The 21,532-nt window shown below is 42.7% G+C and overlaps 1 protein-coding gene across 1 annotated transcript in view; it reads left to right on the forward strand.

Annotated features, from left to right (window-relative positions):
* The first annotated feature begins 502 nt into the window (after positions 1-502).
* LOC111147580 (regulator of calcineurin 2) overlaps positions 503-21,532 on the forward strand; it is a 263,914-nt gene continuing 242,884 nt past the window's right edge. The window contains exon 1 of the mRNA XM_022503692.1: positions 503-565. The gene's annotated coding sequence lies outside the window, so the exon portion shown is untranslated. The remainder of the gene's footprint in view (positions 566-21,532) is intronic.

A 21,532-nucleotide genomic window follows, 5' to 3' on the forward strand; every position in this document is an offset into this window, starting at 1 on the left:
CCTGAGCACTGGCATCTGCCCTAGGGGTCCAGAGGGGCTTCTCCGCTTCCTGGGCACCCCGAGTGGAAAGCGGGGTGTGTGTGTTGGGGGGCGGTGCTGAGGGCAGGGGGGCAGCCCGGGGAGCAGAACGAGTGTGGGCTCGGGAAGGGCGCCAGGTCAGGGGGGAGGGGAGGAGAGGAGGCCACACAGGGGCTTTCGGTTTCCTGGGGTCTGATTGGAGGTTGGCCCGATGAGTCGGAGTTGGGGGCGCGCCCATCTCCGCTGGCTCCTGCGAGAGCCGCCGGCTCGGCCCCTCCCCGGAGCCGCTTTGTCCCGGCTGAAGGCGGCCGAGGTTGCGGGGAGGAGCGGGCAGGAGGCAGAGAGCCGGGGACACACGGACCTCGAGACCGGGAGGCGGGGCGCGCCGCGCACGGCCCCACGCCCAGGCCCGCGGGCACCGCGCCCGCCCCCACGCGCTCGCACCGGGCGGCAGGTGAGCAGGCAGCGCCGCGCCCGCAGTCGCCGGCCCCGCGGACTCCCGAGCCGCCGCCTCAGCCTCTGCCGGCGCATCGCGGACGCCCAGCAGGTCGGTTATGTAACCGTACTGGCCCGCTCGCCCCTGCGCCCTGTCCTGTTGGGGCTGCGCGCTGCGCCCGGGCTGTGCAGGAGGACGCGGCAGGGGGCGAGCGGGCGAGCGCGGTGGGATTCCGGGGCTGGGCAGGGGGGGCGGCAGCGGCGGAGGGAGGGACGGTGGTCTGCTCCAGCTGTCAGCCCCTGCGGCGGCCTGGTGTGTGTTGTGCGGGGGAGGGTCTCCCTTGAAGAGTGCACGGGTCTCAGAGAGCCCCTGCCCCATTCCTAGTGGCTCAGGGATTCGCCTTTCCAGTAGCAGCAGCAGGTGCATAAGTAGAACAGCGAGGATGACGCCTGTGGCCCCCGGGACTGAGGTTTGGAGAGGGGAAAGGGCAGGTGGACTACACTCTGCGGGGGAAAAAAGGAGAAAACGGAGAAGCTCCTTTCCCGGTGCTTGAAAAGAAGTGCCGGGGAGGAGGAAGGTACTTTGAGGCGCAGCGGGCTGGGAATTGTCCTGCCTGGGATTAGCGGACATGGGTCATCTAAAAATAACTTCGAGTTTGAAAAGTGAAATAGAAGGGAGTGCAGTGTGCCGAGTTTGTCTGCCTGTGGGATGCTTCGCTCTGGAAGTCACCCGAGGGAACAGGCAAATCCCGGCCGCCTGGCCTCACTGGTTTCCAGGGTGTCTCGGTTTGACTTTTAGTTAATGATTTATTCTCCAAGGCACTGCTGTCTTTTTCTTACCCCAGAATGAATTATAGCAGAGTGCATGTTTTGAATCTTCCTATTTCCTACATTGGTATAGAGGTGTTACATAGACATCCAATTTAGAGTTCCCTGCCCAAGCTTTATTTATTTATTTATTTAAAAAATATATCATTTTAGTAAAAACAAAAGTTTCTGGGCTCCCTTTAACATACAGTTTCACAACTGAAGGTGAAAAAATGCTATAGCATTCCAGTCCATACTTCTTACCCCCTTCAGCTAGAATCCTACTTAACCTGTCACACATAGGCTTTAGGAAAAGTAGGACATTTTTAAAAATGCCACTCAACTTTCTCACACATTACTTCAACAGCAAAGCACAGGGCAAATATATCACAGGTACAGGGCAACACTTGGCTAACTGGCCCCTTCCATTCTGGGGAAACAGTGAAGTTGGAAAATCTCAGAAGCTGGAAAGGATCAAGAAGCAGATCAGCATTGACTGTGGAACAAGGCAGGGGAGTGAGCATTTGGCTGCTTTTCAGTCTGCCCATTGATTTTCTTTAGGCTTAGAGCTATTATCTTAAGTACAGTCATTGCATTGAATTAGTCTAAAATGTGAGTTGCACTTTGCTTTCAAATCTACTGCAAATCCAGTCAGCATTTATTGAGCACCTACTACCCGAGTCCAGTCCACGGAATTTTGTGAGGGAAAAGTGTCCTCAAATAAAGGTTCAGGATTGCAAGAGCTTTCAGAATGCCTTCTGTGTGCAGGTCCTGCAGAACCGGGCTAAATCTGGGAGGATGTGGTGCTCTCTCTCCATTGATGAACATTTAACAAGCCTAAATGGGAACTTGAGAGCTTTGCCATTTGCAAGTTCATACCACACTCTTTTGAAAAACTACTTACATAATCGTTTGCAGTTAGTTATATATAACAGTAACTAGCTTTAATTGAGATCAACTTTGATAGTCACTGAGGTCTCATTTTATTACTCCTTTTACTTTGGGTACCACCCACTCTGTTTATACAGCAGTATTTTGTTACGCCTGTACTGTGTGTTATGTAGGTCCTGTGGCAGAGGATAAATGAATGAGGCCCATGCCATTCAGGAATCAATCTAGCAGAAAAGAAGGATAAGAAAATAGGTGATAGTGATCAACACGACGAATGGTTAGTGGAGATAGGAACGAGTTCTTTGGACGTCCAGAGAAGGAAGGGTGGAGGGAATCTGGAAGAGCTCGCAGAAAGGTTTATGTTTGGACTGCATTGCAGGAGGCAGTGCAGTTTTCTAGAGAAGGAGCTAAGTAGGTGTTCCACATGGAAGGAAAGTTTGTGTTAAAAGAACATCTGGGTGCTCTGAAGTGAGGGAGTGGCAGGGGAGTTTGGGTGGGTGGGGGGTGTGTGTTTCAGTGATCCCAGGATGTGGATATACCCTATGGAAAAGGAGAAATTATACAGCTTTTATGGGAGAAATGATTTGATCTAATTTGTATTTTGCACAGGTGACATTGGAGATGAGAAGTAGGTGGGGTTGCAGGGGAAGGCACTGAGAGTTTAGACCACTGGAGTGATTCAAGCAAAAATAAATAAATAAATAACATTCATTGTGCCCGAACCAGGTAGAATGGAGAAAGAGAAGAGAGATCTTCAGAGAGTTCTTGCAGGAGGAAAATCAGTGGCACTGGGCCACCAAGTGGGTAGTGATGTAGAAGGAGTTGATATCTAGATAGATGGTCAGGTTTTTAACTGAGTTCGGAGTTAAGTGAGAAAGATTAGGTTTGAAAAAGATGGGAAATTTTAACTGAAATCGTTACCTTTAAGATCAGCAACAAGACAAGGATGCTCACTCTTGACACACAGTTCTGGAAGTCTTAAATACAGAGCAATTAAGCCTGAAAAATAAATAAATGAAAGGCACAAAGTAAGAAGGGAAGAAGTAAAACTGTCTCTATTTGCAGATGACATATACATAGAAAACTCTAAAGACTCCAGTAAAAAAAAATCTTTTAGAACTAATAAACAAATTCAATAAAGTTGCAGAATATAAAATCAATATGAAAAAATAAGTTGCATTTCCATACACTAATAATGAGCTATCAGAAAGAGTAAGTAAAGAAAGGAACCCCTTTATGATTATATCAACAAGAACAAAATACCTGGGAATAAATTTATCAAAGGAGGTAGAAAGACTTGTACCCTGCAAACTATGATATCGATTAAAGAAACTGAAGAAGACACAAATAAATGGAGAGATATTCCATGCTCATGGACTAGAAGAATTAATATTGTTAAAATGTCCATACTACTCAAAACAATCTACAGATTCACTGCAATACCAATGGTATTTTTCACAGAAACAGAACAAACAATCCTAAAATTTGTATGGAACCATGAGGACACCAAATAGCCAAACCAATTTCAAGAAAGAACAAACTGAGGGTTGCTGAGGGGAGGGAGGATGTGGAGAGGGTGATTGGGTTATGGACATTGGGGAGGGTATGTGCTATGGTGAGTGCTGTGAAGTGTGTAAGCCTGACAATTCACAGACATGTACCCCTGGGGCAAATAATACATTATATGTTAATAAAAATAATTAATAATTTAAAAAAAGAAAGAATAAAGCAGGAGACATCAGACTTTCTGATTTTAAACTATGTTGCAAAATTATGGTATCCGGAACAACATGGCATAAAAACAAATACATAAATCAATGGAGCAGAATAGAGCAAAATATACCCACAATGTATGGTCAATTATTTTATGACAAGAATGTACAATGAGGAAAGAATAGTCTCTTTAGTAATGGTGTTGGGACAACTGGACAGCCATATACAACAGAAGAAAACCAGACCACTGTCTTACACCACACACAAAAATTAATTCAAAATGGATGAAAGACTTGAATGTAAATTTAAAACCATGAAGTTTCTATGAGAAAACATAGAGGTTCATCTCCTTGACACTGGTCTTGGCAATGATGTCTTGTATTTGTTAACAAAAGCAGTTGAAAACAAAAGCAGAAATAAACAAATGGGACTACATCAAACTGAAAACCTTCTTCAAAAAGGAGACCCATGGAATGGGAAAAGCTTTGCATATCAATCATATATAAAGAACACATATAACTCAATAGCAAAAAAATCCAAACCATCCAATTAAAAAATGAAGACAAAGGATCTGAATAGACTTTTTTTTTTTTTCAAAGAAGACATACGCATGGCCAATAAGAACATAAAAAAGTGCTCAACAGCACTAACCATCAGGGCAGTGGAAATCAAAACCACAATGAGATATCACCTGATACCTATTAGAATGACTATTATCAAAATAAAACAAAACAAAACAAACAAACAAACAAAAAAAAACAAGAGATAAGTGTTAGCAGGGATGTGGGAAAAAGGGAATCCCTGTGCACTGTTGGTGGGAATATAAATTGGTGTGGACATTATGGAGAACAGTATGGAAATACTGCACCATCTCACTTATATGTGGAATTTAAGGAAACCAAGCTCATCGATCAGGGAGCAAATTTGTGGTTGCCAGGGAGTGGGGGACGGGAGGTGGAAAAAATGGGAGAAGGGGGTCAAAAGGTACAAACTGCTAGTTATAAGATAAATAAGCCCTGGGATGTAATGTATAGCATGGTGATTATAGTTAATCCTGTACTGTATATTTGAAAGTTGTATAGAAAGTAGTTCTTAAAAGTTGTCATCGTAAGAAAAGAAATGTGTAACTGCATGAGGGATGCATGTTCACTAAACTTATTGTGGCAGTCACTTTGCAATCTATACAAACACCAAATCATTAAGAGATACACCTAAAATAAATACAATGTTATGTATTAATTATATCTCAATAAAACTGAGGGAAAAAGGGAGTTATTGAGAAAGAGTAGGTTTGAGAAGAATGGGGAATTTTGACTTTCAGCCTCAAATGAAAGTGCTCAGTAGGCAATTTTATTTTCAAAGGTAATTTATTTCTGATGCTAACCTTCTACTCATCTTACCACCATTCCTGAGACTGTTAGGGCTGCCTTTAGAGAATATGGAGATGAATTTGATAGCAGGAAGCTGTTTCTACCTACTACCCCAAAGGCGAAAGAATGAACTGTCAGTTATGTGCACTAGTAGTTGTAGTACAGTAAAAATAATTTTAATGATAATAACAATATAACATACATTCATTGTTTATGCCGAGCACAAAGAAGTTAGAGCTCCGTGAATTACCATGTTTGACCCACACGATAACAGAATAAGGCTATTGTTATACTCATATAATTGATAAGAAACCCAAGGCAAAGAGAGGGTATGTTATCTAGGCCACACAGTTAATGAGAGGTGCACTCAGGCCTGACCAGTGTGAATTAATATCATTGGAATAAGTCCTACGAGTCTGGATTGTGTTTTTTACCCTATGCTTGAATATTTGTGGCTGATGCTGTAAAAGAGAATAGCTCTGAGTCAGGAGTCCTGGCTCTCATCTGGGCTCTACACCTGATTTGTTGTATGACCTCTGCAAAGTCAGAGCCCTTCTTGGGCTTTAGTTGTGTCTTAGTGGGAGAAGCAGTTGAATAGATATCTCAAGAGTTGACATTTTGAAGTCCTGCCATCGTGTCTCAAATTTTGCTAGAGAGCCACTGACTTAGGTTAAAATCATGCCTGGTCATTTTTAGTTTATGCTTATTTAATTTAATTAATTAATTTATTTAGAGGGAGAGAGAGTGTGAGGGGGGAAGGGGCAGAGGGAGAGGGAAAGAGAATCTTAAGCACATTCCACACAGAGAGGAGCTCAGTTTCCCAATCCTGAGATCATGACCTGAGCTGAAATCAGAAGTCACACGCCCAGCTGACGGAACCACCCGGGTATCCCCTGCCTGCTTACTTTTAGAATAGGAATACTACTACTACTCTTATTACTACCTCTTTTTCCTCTTTTTTTCTCCTCCTGCTCCTCCTTCTTCTTAGCAATATAATGGTTCAAGGGTTCTGTACATTACTCAGTGCTCATGGATAAGTGTACTCTTACTCCCCTTTATTTCATCTACCCCCCAGTCACCCCCTCTGGCAACCATGTTTGCTTTCTGTATTTGAGAGTTTGACTTCTGTCTTCTGTTTGTTTTGTTTTGTTTCTTAAATTCCACACAGGAGTGAAATATTAGGGTATTTGTCTTTCTCTGACTGACATAGTTCCCTTAGCATCATACCCTTTAGATCCATCCACGTTGTTGCAAATGGCAAGATCTCATTCTTTTTTTTATGGCTGAGTAATATTCCATTGTATGTAAATACCACGTCTTCTTTATCAGTTCATCTGTGGATGGACACTTGGGCTGCTTACCTGTCTTGGCTCTTGTAGAAAAATGCTGCAGTAAACAGAAAGGTGCACATATCTTTTTGAATTAGTGTTTTTGTTTTCTTTGGGTAAATACCCAGTAGTGGAATTCCTAAATCATATGGTATTTCTATTTTTAGTGTGTTTTTTTTTTTAAGATTTTATTTATTTATCAGACAGAGATCACAAGTAGGCAGAGAGGCAGGCAGAGAGAGAGGGGGGAAGCAGGCTTCCTGCTGAGCAGAGATTCTGATGTGGGGCTCAATCCCAGGACCCTGAGATCATGACCTGAGCCGAAGGCAGAGGCTTTAACCCACTGAGCCACCCAGGCACCCCTATTTTTAGTGTTTTGAGGAACCTCCATACTGTTTTCCACCAACAGTGCTGGGCATGGAGCCTGCTTGAGGTTCTTTTTTTCTCTCTCTTTGTCCCTACCCCACTTGCAGCCTCTCTCTCTCTAAAATAAATAAATGAATCTTACAAAATTTAACAAATGAAAAAGACTAACTCAAATGAGAGCCTGTCCTTAACAGTTTGGTGTGAACTAGTCATGGTGCAGGTACTAACAGGGGTGTCTGACGTTGGGGGAGCCCAGTTCAGCGAGGGGAAACCCTAATGGGCACTGAAGTGGAGGACTGATCAGTTTCTTTATTTTAGGTGTGTCACTCAAATTCCATGAAACTTAGGTTCGTCATCTCTGAATAACTGGGGTGACTAATGTACATGTTGCAAAGCTGCTGTAAGGAGTGACACAGATGACAGAAAGCAGGCACCACGCACCAGAGTGCCTCATTGAATGGGCTCAGTCAGTGGGCATCCCCACCTCTCACCCCCAGCAGAATAGACAAAGGGAGGTAGAGCGTTTCTTAAGAAAGCCTTCTCCTACTTCATAGTTCTGCTCAGGGCCACCCCTTAAGAGCATCATTTCTCAACCTTAGAAAGTTGTAGATATTGGGAATATAAAAACACATGGGAAGTTAAAACCTTCCAAGATGTGAATCTCAAAGTATCCATTAGTAAATTACCCTCTTCCATGTAAAGAAGCTGCAACATTCCATAACACAAAGTTTAGGCTCCTCTTTTATCATGTCCTAAATAGGTCAAGGTTACTGTAAAGAAATAGTATGCCTAGGGTTGGCAATCCTGGATCCCATTATTATGGGATTATTACTATGGCAGCAAATAAATGTCGACAGAGTGACTTCCTACTCTATGTTTGTGTGTATGCTTCCTTTGCCTTTAATGTGTTCCGTGTACTTATGTTACCAGCTGCCAGGTGTCATATGTTGTAGGCTAAATTAATTAATTGAGTTGAAGATGTTTTAAGAAGCAGCCTTGAACTCAACCGAAGCTGTTTTTAAGTCCCTTAAAAATGTGTATGATCAGGGGCGCCTGGGTGGTTCAGTGGGTTAAGCCTCTGCCTTCGGCTCAGGTCATGATCTCAGGGTCCTGGGATCGAGCCCCGCATCGCATCAGGCTCTCTCTGCTTGCCAGGGAGCCTTCTTCTCCCTCTGCCTGCCTCTCTGCCTACTTGTGATCTCTCTCTGTCAAATAAATAAATAGAATCTTAAAAAAAGAAAAGCATACGATCATGAATGGTACTTTCTGGAAGCTAACGAAAAGTTTCCAAAAATAGCTCAAACTTCCTCAAGTTCAGAATGCCCACAGAAAATATTTTCTATTATTAGTATGGAAAAGAGACTTATTTTCTCATCTGATTTCCCCATACACAACTCACTTTGACACAGGGATGAAACTTGTGTTTCCTAAGCTTTGGAATGAATGCATAAGAAGATACCTAACACTTAACAGTTGCTGTTGGACCAAAGAATTGTATAATTTGGGAGCCATATCCTAGCTTTTATTCCTGTTGCCTTAGTTCTTTGTGGGAATGACTGCTTTGTTGTTTCATGTACTTGGGATGTGCCTACAACAAAATATGACAAGTTCTTTGAGGGCATGGGCCATACCCTAATGCTCTTCTTATGGAGTTGGAGGATAAAGTAGAAAAAGGGTAAACTTGGCATGAAAAGTTCTGGATTCTCATCTTGGCGCTGTCACTTTCCAGCTATGTAACCTTGAGCTTCCCATTGACCTCACAGTTATAGGAGCTGGCATTTGCTGAATGCTGTCCTTGTTCCAGACACTGTGTTCAGCACCCTGCATACGTTATCTCATTTAATCCTTACAACAACTCCACCTTGCGGGTATTATCATCACTATTTACAGATGAGAACACACTGAGGATCAGGGGGAACAAGCCACTCAGAGCCCAGTCTCTGAATTGCGATTTTTCTTAGCTCTAAAAATTAGGAAAGGAATACTTGATCTTCCCACCTTTCAGAGTCATGAGGATAAAATGCCGTGAGTCTGTGAATGTGCAGTGAAAAACGCAGTGCCCTGCACGGATGTTAAGGATGCTTGCCACCATGGGGACCTCCCAAGAGATCAGTTGCAGCTGGACCTGCGATAGCCCCAGGTCTGTTTGGGGAGGCAGGGCCGCTGTGTATAAAATGCTTTTATAGAATGCATTATGAAAACTATATTTCCTGGCCCTGTTTACTGTAGGTGGTTCATGATGCCTGTCTTTTTCAAGGGTAACTTACTTGTTGTCAATACCAAGACTTAACCAGACTGGGCCAGGAGGAACCTGACCAGGGCAGAGAATTGGGTCCTGTTGGTGAAGGGGGAGTGGACAACATGATTTACAGCCAAGAGGTAACTGCCAGAAGGGTGTTTTAGTACAAACAGAGAAGGCTGAAAGCCAAAGCCAAGGTCGAGAAAGACATGGGCGTTATGTAGGGTGTAAGAAATCATCACCAGAGCTTAAGTGTGAGAGACGGGTGGGACATGGAATCTGCTCAAGAAGCCTAGAAATATTCCCCAGGGTCTGCTGAGGCCTGTCTACTTAGCAGGAAAACTAGAGACCCTTTGGCCTGATTTTGTAATGGTTTCTTTTTCTTGGACTTACGTGCTTTCTGTAAAATTTTAAAAAAGTGAAAGGAGAAGAGTATAACAAGAGAAAATTAAAATCACATGTATCACCATGAGCAAATGGTAATTAACACAATTAACATTTGTTGTATGTCCTTTCGGGCTTTTTATATGCCCTCCCAATGTAGAATTGGGATCGAACTGTGTGTAGAATTTTGCACTCTGTGCATTTCACCAAACATTTTAAATAACTTTTCACGTGAAGTCAAAATATTTGTGAACTTTGTTTTCAGTATCTGCATATCATTCCCCTGTATGATTTTACCAGATTCATTTACCTTCCCCCCCATTGTTGAACATTTAGATAATTCTCAATTAAGCAAGTTACCAAATTACTTTAACTCCAATAGATGGACCTTCTTAAGGCTTTCTCCGTATGTTGACATTGCGTTTAATTGTTTTTCCAGGAGGTTGTTGTAATTAACATCTACAAGAGCAGTGTATCAGAACGTAGGTCTCACCTCTGTCCTGCTTACAAGCAGTTTCTTGGTGGAAGTGAGGGGTGGTTGGTGTTAGTGCTTTCCAGAGATAACCTTTACTCTGGAAATGTACCTGCTTAACCATTGCTTCAGGGAGGTTGGTGGTTTTTTTTTGTGGGAGTTGAGAATGTGTGGGTGGAGGGATCTGGTAGCTTTTACATGCGTGAGTGTTTGTAGGAGAGTTGACAATAGTGGATTCACTTTTCTCCTAGTGGTTCTGTTATCTGGGGCTTGGCATATGATGCCATGGGCCGTGTGGAGCCAGAACCCTCGCAGCTGCCATTGTAGCCTCTTGAGCTACTAAAGCTGACTTAAACTAAGTAGAATAAGCAACCTCTGTTTAAGGGAACACTGGTTCAGTTTGCCTTTAAATCCCGAAAAATATGCACAGCAAATTTGCATCCTTATTTGCTTGAGTTGGGTTTCACCGGTTCCCTTCAATGGCTGTCAGGGCCTTTGTGGGGAAAGCCTCGGACAGGCATGTCTTTTTCACCTTCCAGGAAATGAAACAATGCAGAGGACACTCTTTCGGATAAATGACTAGGATTTTTCCATTGGAATCTTCTTAAAAATCACTTAAACGGTTATTCTAGAATTTTATTTTGAAGATTAATCAGATTAGTCTTTCACCAAAAGTCTCTGCATTCACTCTTAGGCTATCATCCACCAGGTTGGCTATATTGACCAATTTATTGAGATAAACTGCCAATTTGTATCATTTTCCTCCCATGAAATTTTCAGCAAGACAGGCTAAGTGAATATAATTTATTTTTTTTATTTTGACTTCTGTAGCCATTAAAGATAAAAGTCTAGTAATGGGGTCTCAACAGGACAAATCAAAGTCCAATTTATACATATCTCTTGACGTTTAAAAATTTGTCCAGAAAGAAATTATTTATTTGATTATCGGTATCATATGAATTTTGAAATAGAGGATGGTAAATTCAGATAAATTAATGGTAGTTCAAATAAAAATTTATATGCTCAAGAGCCAAGTCTCAACTTTGACAAGTGAAAGCAAAGTATTAGTTCATGAATATGTTAATTTTTTCCTGCTGTGTTGCATAAATGATACTCATTTGATCTTTTATGATGTACAAACAACCGTTTATAAAAAAGGTTAAATTTTGGTCAGGCAAGATATTCTGCAACTGATCTATCATAAATGTGTTTATTTGGTGTCATTTATTTTATTTTTCTGTCTCGGTGATTTCTTTGTCACTCACAGCTGTTGTTGAGCATTAAACTTCATAATCTGATAAGGTGGCATCTAGGTGAAGCTCTGAATTGAAATGCTTGCTTAGTCAGGTTTTCAATGCGGACCTTCTGACCTGCATCTAAGTGCCACAGTTCATGGAGACCCCAAGGGGATTCTTGGTTCACATCTTGGTTGTTGGCTTGGTTTCTACCTCCTGGGATCTCATGGGTAGGGAGAGGGGATTCCTCCTTTTGGTCTGCAACTACACTGGGAGGGCTGGTGTCCTTCTGGAGGGCCAGGGAGGTTGGCATGGGCCACCACCTGTGCGCAGACCTATTTGGAAATGTCTCTGGGTAGAGGTGAGATAAACAGTAAACCTGGAGAGCTCGCTTCTCTTCCCTGACATGCAGGTTACTCTGATTCAAACCTTGCTTCAGGCTGCGTGAAAACTGTCCAGACCATTAAACCGGAAACTGAGGACATTAAGAAGTTTAGCCTGACTCTACATAGGCTCAATTGTGTATTAGTGAAAGTATTAATAGCTCAGTAGTTAATTATGTGGACATGGGACAGTCCACAGTGGTCCTGTGGGAAGACCCAGATGTGTGGTTTTGTCTGTGTGGTGCTCTGCTTTTTTCATGCTTCTTTTTATTAACCTAAACAGCTCCTGGGAGGCCACAAAGCAGGCACTCTAGGGATGACCCTGTTATTCATGAAAAGGCCTTCAGGGTCTCCAAATGTGGAAATCTCCAAATGTAGTGGCTTCTCATGAGGCTTCTAGTTTTATTCTTTAAAACTGCTTTTTAAAAATCCCACATTTAGGTATGATTCAACTTTTTGCAAAGGCTCTTGTCTTGAGTGAGAAGGCCCAGACGTATACCATACCTTTAGTGTTTCTTCTCAAATTGAATAGAACCTCTTCCTCAAAGGACACCTGGGTGGCCCCGTCTGTTAAGCGTCTGCCTTCGGCTCAGGTTATGATCCCAGAGTCCTGGGATCAAGTTCTGCATGGGGGTTCCCTGCTCAGTGGGGAGTCTGCTTCTCCTTCTGCCTGCTGCTCCCCCTGCTTGTGCTCTCTCCCTCTCTCTGACAAATAAATAAATAAAATCTTAAAAAAGAAAAGAAAAAAAGAGAGAACCTCTTTCTGTTGGCCCAGCTGTCATGATGCTCTCATAGCCTTGCCTGGCTATTGTCTTACAACTCAATCCAAGGTGTGATACTATGAGAAGGTTATTTTACCTGAACAAAATTAGAAATACGTTAATGGATATGCATGAAAACCAACCCTAGGTATTTTTATGACAGTATAAATTTCAAGGGCATATCGTTAAGGAAAGAAGATCCAAAGAATAATAAAGATGAGAGACATTCACCAACTCTGGTGTGTGTGGGCTGTTTCCAGTGTTTCTGGGAGCCTGATGTGGTGGATTTCCCAAGAGATCCCAGCAGCACTGTTCTGCCCCACCTCCCATCGACCATGAGTTCTCTTTGTTACTCTTTTTCTAGAAGGCTGATTCTAGATCATGACAGAGTCCTCCCTCTGACTTTGTTCAGAGGATCTGTCTTCTTTAGGATCTGTCACCCACATTCTTCTTCTCAGAGGCCCTCATCTCAGTGATCCTAAGGCTTTGAAAAGCTGAAGTAATAACTTCTTCCTTCTAAAAGACTGAGTAAGCAAGTAAAGATATAGATAATCTTCCTGAAGGGGAAAAAAAAAAAAAAAAGAAGTGATGTTCTGATGGTAGAATATAAACACTTAGCTAAAGGATATTTTTTTAGTGTAAAAAGAGAAACTTGTAGTCATTTGAAATCATCTAAATTTAAGAACATCTAGTAGAAATGGGTCATTATCTAGTTTGGCGACAGATCCTCCCTGAGACAGTTGTTTTCTTTGCCAGATGTTTTTTTTTATTCAGTTTTAATTATTCTTTTTTGATCAGACCAGTCCTTTCAGTGATTTTCCAAAATTATGTCTCTTTTTGCTTTTGGGGTCCTACTATTGAGGTAGTGTTTTTTTTTTTTTTTAAGATTTTATTTATTTATTTGAGAGAGAATGAACAGAGGGGAGGGACAAAAGGAGAGGGAGGAGCAGACTCCTCCCTGAGCAAGGAGCCCGACACTGGACTGGACCCTGGGATCATGACCTGAGCAGAAGGCAGACACTTAGCCAACTGAGCCTCCCAGGTGCCCCTGAGATACTGGTATGCAGTCTTCATAGTATCCTGCTCATTGCTAAGGCCATTCATAGACCTCTTTTCTTATCCTAGAATTGGTGGTGGCTTATTTTTAATATACTAATAGCATTACGAGGTTATTTCTCGTATGCCGCAGACCTTCCGTCAGTCTTGTCTGCTGTCAGTCATGTCATTGTAAATGCTGCCAAATATGTACATTCCTTTTCCTAATCACAAATTGACTTTTTTTATGGCTGCTTATTAGTGAACCCCAGGAGACCAATAATAATCATTGAGACAGGGCTGCTAGAGACCAGATATTATTTGTTCAATTTCCTAGTCTAATAAATAATGAACCACTAAGCTGTTTATCAATAAATCAAAAGTCCTTATAATAAACAACAAAGAAGCAGTTGCATACAATTTGCAGATACAGAATGTTATAGAAAGGCTACACATAATAATAATCAGGATAAGAACCGTTTAACTAATGAGAACTAATTTAGAGCACATTGCAAACTGTATAAAATTATAGGTGGACATTCTCCTGTTTCTGTCGTCCTTCAGGTTCCTTCTTTTCTGGATTTCCCCAAGCCCTGAGCCCTCCTTAAAGGAGTCACTGTTTTGGTTTTTTTTTTTTTTGGAACCTGTATTTATGGCACATACATGGGCTAATCTTTATATCTCACTCACTCATATATTCATTCATTCATTCATCCATTCCCTCGTATATTTCATTCATTCACTCACACCTACTATGCACCAGGTCTGTGCCTACTGGGGGATGAAAGCCAGTTGGGCAGAGTCCTTGTCGTCAGTGAAGCTAGAGTCCCGTAGACTCTCAGCTTACTTGTTTACCTAGACCTCCGCTGGACACTCAGTACCCGGAGGCTGAACTGCCTCAACTCCTTAGTGCTGTGACCCCCCGCTGTCCTCGCCACAGCGTGCCTGTGGTGGGCACTCAGTCAGTGGTAAAATGAACCGGTCATTAAATCCATCCTAAATAGTTCAGAAGCACAAGATTAATGATTCCAGCACCTTCCAGAGTCTTTAAACCCTTTGTTCTCCTCACATAATTGCTAACTATAAAAAAAAGGAACTCCAAAGATAAGTGTGTCTGCTTTTACTTGGTGTCTCAAAAGGCCTCTTCTCAGAAAGTGGTCTGGGGTTGCGCCCCCCTTCCATCTCGAAGCCCAGGGATGGCCGGTAGGGTGTCTGGACCTCCCACAGGCAGACCTCATAAGGGCTTCTGTCTTGAATTATTTTGAAATGCTTCTGTTGTGGTAAGACAGTGTGTTCTTCCCCCACCCCCCCTTTTCTCTGTGAGGCTGGGGTGTGTGACTAAACAGAAATAATTGTGGCTATTGAGTACCTGTTAAGCAGCAGGCATGGGGCTAAGCACTTTCCACATGTTATCTCTTCACAGCCCTGAGAGCTAGGCTCTGTTTTTATCCCTGTTTTACTCAGATGAGGGGACTGAGGCTGGGGAAGTGGACTGCCATGTCTAACGGCTTGCAGGTAAACCCGTGCTGGCTCCAGGTCTACACCAGGGGCCCTTCCACCTCTGCGGCCCATCACTGCTTGTCACAGTGAGGCCTGTGGAGGCATTCGTGGCGGAGGGGCATAGGCCTTCTGCGTGGGAATGTTTAAATTTGGGGGGTGTTATATTTCTCTGATAATCCGAAAGCAGGTTAGCCTATTTTGGATCATCCTGAAGACCGTCTCTTAATGAGTAAGAGTGACATGTGATTTTGGTGCCTGAATTTATGTTGTTATGTCCAGTCACGTTGGTGTCAAGACCATTTCAGTTGCTTTGGACTTATAGGAATGAACTGGTGGGTTTCTGCCATTTGCCTGACGGGAAGGCACGTGATGGTGTGGGGCTCTAGTTAGTTTTGCGGGAAATGAAGAGACGTAGGAGGAGAGTCCTACTTCAGGGTGGGTGGTGGGGGCGTTCAGAACTCCAGATCATCCACGTTACCATCCTTAGTACGGGTCACGGTGAGGGTGCAGGGTTATCTTAGCAAAACAACGTCACCTGAATATCACATCAATGTTGTTCATTTGAACTGGATTTTTTTTTTTTAAGTTTCCTTTGTATTTCGTTAAAACATTTAGTGAGAATGTGATGATTTCAGAGGAATTGAAACTGTAAGAACTCAGTTTTCTGTTTGGACACATTTAGGTACTGTCACAATAAGAATGGTTTAGGTCAAAATTGGGACGGAGGCAGTATATATATTTTGTCCTATAAAAAGTGGTTTGTACATTTGTCCGATCTGAACAGACTGAACTCCTCTGCACTCCGTGGTGAAAACTTCCTAAAACAATGCTCGTCCACCCACCAGGGGTCTGGCCTTTAGTGGGGGAGCAAAGGAAATTGTTATTTCCTTTCAACCTGTTCTTGGTATCTGGGAAGGTTAAGGTCTGACCTTAGAAGAAATTCTCCCTTACTGTGGTCCTCCTCTGACCCGCCCTATCACTCAAGGTGCCTTTCTGTTCTTGTTACTCTTTGTCCTGACTCAGATAACTGACAGCGGTATCTGCCCATCACTTCCGGTTACCTTTTCTCAGCACCTCCATGAGGACTGGTGAATGCAAGCTACGAAATAGTCCCAGCCCCACCTAAGCAGAGAAGATAAGGACAGCGTGTTGAGATTTAAAAGGCTTCTGGTTTGAAAGATCTTCCATTCTGTCCAATATTATTACATTCGTTGCTTTTTTGGGTAAAGGAAAGGAAAGCCCTGTTAAATGACATTCAGGGAGGCGGTCGCATGTGACAGCGTGTTTCTCCTGAGCTCTTTAGTATTGCTCCCGATGAATCCCAGCTAAGATTTTTGGAGCCCTGAAACGGGCCAGTAGGTTGTGATGCAAAGAGAGGAGAGGTTCATTTTACAGCATGAGGGCGTGCAACACGGCTTGTGGGCTGAGGTCTGGGAAGCTGGGCAGTAAATGCTGACATAAGAGCGAAGCCAACCTTGGGGAGATTTGGGGGGCCTTTAAAAGAGAAGGCATTTTTTTTTCTGTATTCAATTTATTGTCCTCCTATGTAAAATTTTAATACGGTTTCCCTATTTTAATAAAACGTGTAGACAAGTGTCAGACACCTTGAAGTGCCCAGTCAGTATTTCTGACTACTATTACCACACTCCTTTACTATACCCTGACAGCCTGCATGGTACAGAGAGAGTGTTGCAAGGTGCAGAGTGAGAAAATCAGAGGAGCTGGGCTTTTGCCCTGGGTGGGCTGTCGTTTCCCCATGAGAGACGGGGCCTTCCCTTCCCCACTTTGGCCTCGGATATCTAGTTTATACCATGAAGGAGTTGGACAAATTTGCAACCAAAGTTCCTGCCAGCTCTTTCATCATTCGTATGTTCTTGTCCTGGCAACGGCTTATTACAGTGTCCTTAGAACCTGCATTTCATTATTGAGAATGGCCATTTGTTACTTTTTTTTTTTTTTTTTTTTAAAGCTCATCTTCAAGTGCAGGGCTCTTCTTAGGCAGGGGCTATGGAAATTCTTGCTTTGGTCATATTAATTTGGTCATCCCTAGCTTTCCAGGACGTCATTAGCAAGAATTTGAATGAAAAGTTCATCAAATATTTCCACGTGTTTGGAGTTAGCCATTAAACGGTAGGGGCTGTGGCCACCCTTTCTCCAACGTTATTTTCAACTGTACTGTCTTCTGCAAGGGTACTTTCATTGTAAAGATGGCAAGATGGAGGGGTACTCAATCTTAGCCAAGTCTTCAGCTGACCCTGGGGAGAAAAGGAAAGCACTGATTTTGTAGGAATCATTAACTTTACCTTCTTTTTATGCCTTCCATCTCTTTTCAGTAGATAATATTTATATTACTAGGTAACACCTGTCTAGCTTTTATTATGTGCAATGTGTTAAGACTTTTACCTGTGACATGACTTTGATCATTGCAGTATCTCTATCCATTTTGGACTGATGAAGAAACCGAGGCCTGAGGAGGTTGACTAACTTCCCCAAAGTCACACAGCTGATCAGTGGCTCAGCTGGTATTCATAGCCAAGCAGTGGTGCGCCAGCATCTGTGGTTTTAACATTATTTGACACTCGCTTTTATATGTATTACCCAAAAATGTCATGGACTCAGTTTTACTCTTTCTATGAATTGAGCCTTAAAGAGCTTACCAGCAATTTTATCCTAAGAAGGATCAGAATTTTTGCCTCTGCTTTCCCATTTTTGACTTCTTATGCTCGTAAGTAAGCTATTAGGAACCCAAAGAGTTCTTACAACATTCAGTTCTGGGGTTGTAGAGGGGAGAAAGGAGGACTCTGTGGAAGTAGAGATGCTACTGAGCACTTAATATAGTTAACACTTTCTTTTGCTTTCTTCCTGCTTAATACTTTCATGTCTTTAGTGGCACAGAGGCCTGACCAATCACTCAATACAGTTGAACTGGAGGTCAAGCCAAAGGACCTCGCCACCTCCAGGAGCCTTACAACCTGTGAGGGCTGCTGCCATGTTCTCTGACTCACCATTGTGTCTACTATGCCTGAGCACCTTGCACTTAAGAAGCCCTCGTGAAATACTGTTGAATGTTTTGGATCGATTAGATGACATTGTAATTACATTACTACCAGTATTCACTGTGTTGTTTTCTACCTAATCATCAGCAGAAATCTTTCATAAGCTTTATGGATTATTTCTTTTAGTTGCATGGCCATTTGTATTTTTAAAATTTATTTTTATTTCTTTTCTCATTATATTAAGGTTTGAGAGATCTTCATTCTAGTCCTGATTCTGCTATTCTGGCTGTGAGACATTGGGCAAGCCATTTATTTAACCACTCCGAGCCTGAGTTTGCTACTCTGTAAAATATGAATTGTGATAACTGCCCTGTGATCTCATGAGGACAGATAGGTTTGGGGGTGACAGGTGAAAAACATTAGTATTTTCGGCATCACCCACCAGTGCGTCCTCATTATTTGGTCCTGACTCCCTGACTCCTTAATGGTGTCACCTTGCCCATCTGCCTATTTTTTCTTTGGTTCCAAATTTTTAAAAAGGAGCCCATGAGCACACCTGTTAGACTAACATTGAAAAAATAAGAGAGAAAGAAGACTCTTTTTGGTGACTGAGGACATCCCCACTGGACTCTGAAAGCCAGGACAGCACAGATCTTGGTTGTTCATTTTGCTTTGTTGTGTTCCTCAAGAGCCCGGTAGACCTTCAGTTTTCGTTTGTTGAATGAATAAGCATAAACCTGCAAGCCCCTGTGTTGGCTCACGGAATCAAACAGCCAACCTGCTCTGTACCAGAGCAGAAACAGCAATCATCAGCAGACGCTGGTGAATATAGCATTTCAGCAACTCTTTTTGCATAATTGAGAAACTAACCAGAGTGGAGGGAGAGAAGTGATTCCAGCAAAATCAATATTAAGTAAATAAAGAAATAAGTCAAGATCGAATTCCCATTGTTTTTCCTGTTTGTAGAGAAGTGAAGCCTTGAAAATCATCCTTAACTTCCCTTCAAGTAGATTGACCCTGGAGAAATAAGGTGGGAATAGCAACCTGCTCTCATCTCCTATCCATAAATAAATAAATAAATAAATAAATAAATAAATAAATAAATAAAATCACCCCCACCCAACCTCCATGGACTTAGCAATTTGCTACCTGCCTGTGGTTAAAGATAAGCCGCCGATATTTACTGGCAAGGAGTTAGCCTGGGCTGAAAATGACTTTTAAACTACCAGAAGTATGCTCCAATGAGTGTTTTTTGAAAAATGGCCAAGAGATGCTTCTATGACAACCTGTCCATGCTTGCTCCTGATTTCTGTAGAATTAGGAGAAGATAAAATGCAACCGTTACAGGGCTTCCTCTTAACTAATAGCCATAGAGTCCTAAAATATGGTCCTCAGTTATGTGCAGAATGTCTTACCTCCAACCTGATTTCCAGGTGATCAGTTATTACCAAGTGCTTATTGACCTCCCTCTAGGACATGGGCTAGCTGCGGAGGGTGAAATGTGGGTCCAAGTTATGTTCTTTCCATGGTCAGAAGGGGCCTCTTCCTGTTGGAATGTGAAGTGAAGCTGAGATAAAAGAACTTTTTCGATCTAAGCTGGTTGGGGGTTAATGATGCCAGGGCCAAGGAGGAAATGCTCAAGTCAAGAATGATACTGTATTCTTAGGCAGGTTTTGATGTTACTCAACCCTGAACAACACTGATTCCTGTCAGGGCTTTCTGGAGATTTTTTTTAAATTGCTATAACATCAGCTTCAGTGAAAGAAAGGATTTTCGGGTATTTACCTGGGCCAAGAGGAAACATTTCCAAAGCTTCTGGGAGATTCTTATGCAGAGAAACAGGAGAGTCATTTTAATCTGGTTATTTGTCATCAATTGAACAAAACACCTAAACAAATCCTTGGAAATCCCTATCAGTGCCTGAAAGAACACCCTGCTTTACAGAAAAAAAGAAAAAACAAGCATTCAAGCCATAAGACAGATATGTTCCCCTAGAGAAAAACAAGCCTGGACTTTCTCCTAAGGATACAATGGGACTTTGGCATATCATATCTGGAAAGAAAATTCTATACCTTTTGCTGCCTGTTTTCCTTTCCCAGCTACTCAACTTCTTTATCTTGTACAATTTATTTTTTGTTCCTCTTTTTTGTAGCTGTCCTTTTAAAGGTCATGGAACCCCTAATCTGGAAACCAAGGTTATTTCTTGGTCTTTGGCTTCCCCTTGTGTGTAGCGTGAATGGCACTGACCATTCTTCCCTTCCTGAAACTCATCCCTTTGCTTCTGTGAGGTTTTTTAAAAAAAGGTTTCCGGATTCCCCACCTTATCCATCTCCATCCATTTCTCTTTTCAAACCTACCATCGCTTACTGTAGTAGTCAGCTCAGGCTGCCAAAACAAAATACCACAGACCGAGTGGCTTAAACAATAGAAATTTATTTCTCACAGTTTCGGAGGCTGAGAAGTCCAAGGTGAAGGTGCTGGCTGGTTCTGTTCTTGGTTGAGAGCTCTCTTCCTGGCGTGCAGACAGCTGCCTTCTCACTGTGTCTTTCCAAGGCCTCCTCTTTGTAGCTGTGTGGAGAGAAAGAGAGAGAAATCTTCCTCTTCCTCTTCCTATAAAGTGACCAGTCCTATCAGATTAGGGCCTCATCCTTATGACCCCAGTTAACTTTAATTTTCTGCTAAAGAGCCCTTTTACAAATATAGTCACGTATTGGGGGTTAGGCTTCAATATGGAGGGGGAGACATAATTCAGTCCATGGCATTCTGCTCCTGGTCCCCCAAATCCATGTTCCTCTCACATGCAAACTACATTCACTCCACCCCAGTAGTCCCCAAAGGCTTAACTCATTTGAGCATCAACTCTAAAGTCTAAAATCCAAAGTCTCATCTAAATCAGATATGGGTGAGACTGGAGCTCGAGTCATCTTGAGGGAGAATTCCTCACCAGCTGCGAGCTTGTGAAATTAGACAAGTTATGTGTTTTTAAAGTATAGTGGTAGGACAGGCATAGGTTAAACATTCCTATCTCAAAAGGGAGAAACCGGAAGAAAGACGATGGGTCCCAAGCAAGTCTAAAACATAACAAGGCAAACTCCATGAGATCTTAAGGCTCAAGAATGATCGTCTTTGGTTCTGCCCTGCAGGCATCAACCCCTCTGCGAGGCCTTCCCCATGGGGCTCTGTGCCCAGGTCTAGCCCTCCGAAGCCAAGGAGGAAGAAAGCCCTGTCCTTGGGCCAGAGGTGGGACTGGCAGCCCTATGATCTTGGAATCATCTTTGAAGTCTTTCTTCCCTTTTCTTGAAGGATAAAGCACGTTCATTCCATTCATGATTGTTTATATATTCTCTACAAAGCTTGGGGCGCCTGGGTGGCTCCAGTCATTAAGCCTTGCCTTTGACTCAGGCCATGATCCCAGGGTCCTGAGATCGAGCCCCATATTGGGCTCCCTGCTCAGCAGGGAACCTGCTTCTCTCTCTCCCTCTCCCACTCTCCCTGCTTGTGTTCCCTCCCTCTCTGTCTGTCTCTCTCTCTCTGTCAAATAAATAAAATCTTAAAAACAAAACAAAACAAAAAACAAAGATGGAAGCTTTCTTTCTAGC

This window comes from Enhydra lutris, unplaced genomic scaffold (genome assembly GCF_002288905.1).
Source record: "Enhydra lutris kenyoni isolate GAN:26980312 unplaced genomic scaffold, ASM228890v2 scaffoldscaffold17, whole genome shotgun sequence".
NCBI lineage: Eukaryota > Metazoa > Chordata > Mammalia > Carnivora > Mustelidae > Enhydra > Enhydra lutris.